The following is a 2,192-nucleotide window of genomic DNA, read 5'->3' as shown; positions in this document are numbered from 1 at the left end:
CCTGTGACCCGCTTCTGTATTTCTAAACTATCTGAGGTAACTCAGTGGTGCCCTGGAAGTTCATAGTCATTGTTTTATATATGCACAAAGACATGATCCTTCTCTCCACCTTCTTACCCAGCCTGTGTTAACCCTACTGGCATTAACTGGATTTTGTACATGATGATTTGTGAGAATGGGAAAAAATACCAAGAACCCCTTGAAGCTCACCTGCGCTCCTCTAATGAGGTAGGTCCGAATTGAAAATCCAATTAAATGGATAACTCCTCCCAAAGATACAAGTGTTCTTAAAATCCCAGCTCCAGCAGTGCTCATAACGTGAGCACACCTTACTGTGGCTGCGATTTTCCCTGCCGCATTCGGCCACTTCCTGATGATTTTCCTTCTAAAATTCGGGTTTTTTTCCCAAGTGAAGTACAATTTTGTCCCCAGCAAACATCTTGTAATAAAATTTGCTTGCCCTAGTTCTGTATTTAAGATAGAGACAACCTGGGTAGTTGAGATGTAAAAATTTCATTAGCAGTATACCAGCTCCCACTATCATATATTCTTTTTAAACTGCAGGTTTCATGCGCAAAAGGATATCCCTGCCGGGGATATGCTTCCTTTGGCTGGTTCGGCTGAAGTCTAAATCGGCCTGGAGGCAAAGGCCATGTCCAAATCCTGCAGCAGGACATGTTATCAGAATGTACTTAGAGTAGTCATTAGTCCTTAGTGGGGAAATAAAAAAGGAAGTGATTAATGAAATGATCCATACAGTGTGGCTGCTCCAAGAGGAAGACACAAATCCAAACACTGGTCTGAGTTTTGAAGACAAGAGGGTCACCAAACAGGATGAAAGAAACTTACCCAACACCAATTTGATGTGAATAAGGAGACGCTTCTTTATTTCAGTGCAGAGGACACGTGGGATTACTCCTCCAAACGTGTTCCACTTAGTAAACAAAATCCATCAATTTTATATACTTTTTCTGCCAAGTCATTGTTACATAAGTTGTTTTACATACTATGCATAATACGTCTGCTCTGCTTAAATTTAACCTTTGCAATAATTGGTTTTGCTAGTTATATAACTTCATTAATATTTCTACCCTAAGACAATCATTGGTCATCTCTACTGAGCTCTACTGATTGGAATCCTTGACATTCAAATTAAGATGGGAAGTGTAGGGGGTTTCTGAGCAGCATAACTGGTGTGCATGATGGTCTCCATAGCTTCTTGAACAAAATATAAAAAATCCAGTAACTTCTTGGTTACACTTCTATGGTTGCATGTTTTAAACACAGCACTCCTAATATTGCTATACCTTGTACTTTACAATTTCCTACTTGTAATCGTAAATAACTTTTATATGATTAAATCAATTATTTTATTAGAATATTTTTAACTGTCCTTTCCTTTCCTGCACCACAACCTGTGCATTTGTATGTTTTGTGTGTGCATACATACATTAATATACATAGATGAGCCTTTGTTCAAAGAGGATTGACATGCACAAAATCAGAAGGATGGTTACTCACACCTTGCATAAAGATGAATGACCTCACAAGGAAGTAATTCAATGAAAAAGTTCCTCAGGAGTTATGGACAGCAATGATATGTAGACTGAAGCCATCAGAGGTGTAGGAACCCAGAGTGCTGAGAATATTTCTCTGCCTGTTTTTAAGGGTTCTTACCCCCCTGAACAACACTGTTTTAGCCTCCAACCTTGGAAAAAATTACCAACGGTCAGACAGGAACTAGAAAATACAGTGGTGTGAATTAGGTGATAGACTACTATGTAAGATGGTCACAGGGTGAAAAATTTACAGGTTTTGGGCTTCTCTTTGTAGTAAATAGATAAGAGTAAAAAATATCAAAATGGAGGATTGTTGTTGTTCTCTAAACCTTCTCCTTCTTCTACTACTCCATGTTCTGCAGTAAAAGTAGTTGGAATGATTGGATAGAGAATTCCGCAGTTCCTGCCCGTGTTACTGAATAATTGGTAGGAAAGTGAAAATAATGTACGTTTTTAGTAACCATTGGTTAAATTACCTTTAAAAGGCTGTGTAAATCTTGATACTTAGAGACTCCACTCCTGCTTTTCTGTGCTCTGTGCTGTACCTGGGTCATGCTAGTGGCTCTGTTCCTCTGATAAGACTTAATAAACAACTATCTGGCAGCATTGAAACTCAAGGAAAAGTCTCAGTTT

At 38.6% G+C, this 2,192-nt stretch overlaps 1 long non-coding RNA gene across 1 annotated transcript; it reads left to right on the top strand.

The window, feature by feature from the left end:
* Window positions 1-1,381, top strand: LOC108445841. The gene is made up of 3 exons (XR_001860853.1): window positions 1-36; window positions 122-228; window positions 565-1,381. It is a non-coding gene; the product is annotated as an uncharacterized LOC108445841 (long non-coding RNA).
* The last annotated feature ends 811 nt before the right edge of the window (window positions 1,382-2,192 follow it).

The sequence above is a fragment of the Corvus brachyrhynchos genome, unplaced genomic scaffold, assembly GCF_000691975.1.
Source record: "Corvus brachyrhynchos isolate BGI_N302 unplaced genomic scaffold, ASM69197v1 scaffold43, whole genome shotgun sequence".
Classification (NCBI taxonomy): domain Eukaryota; kingdom Metazoa; phylum Chordata; class Aves; order Passeriformes; family Corvidae; genus Corvus; species Corvus brachyrhynchos.
Note: the sequence above shows the minus strand (reverse complement) of the source record. Positions and strands in the feature narration are given on the sequence as shown.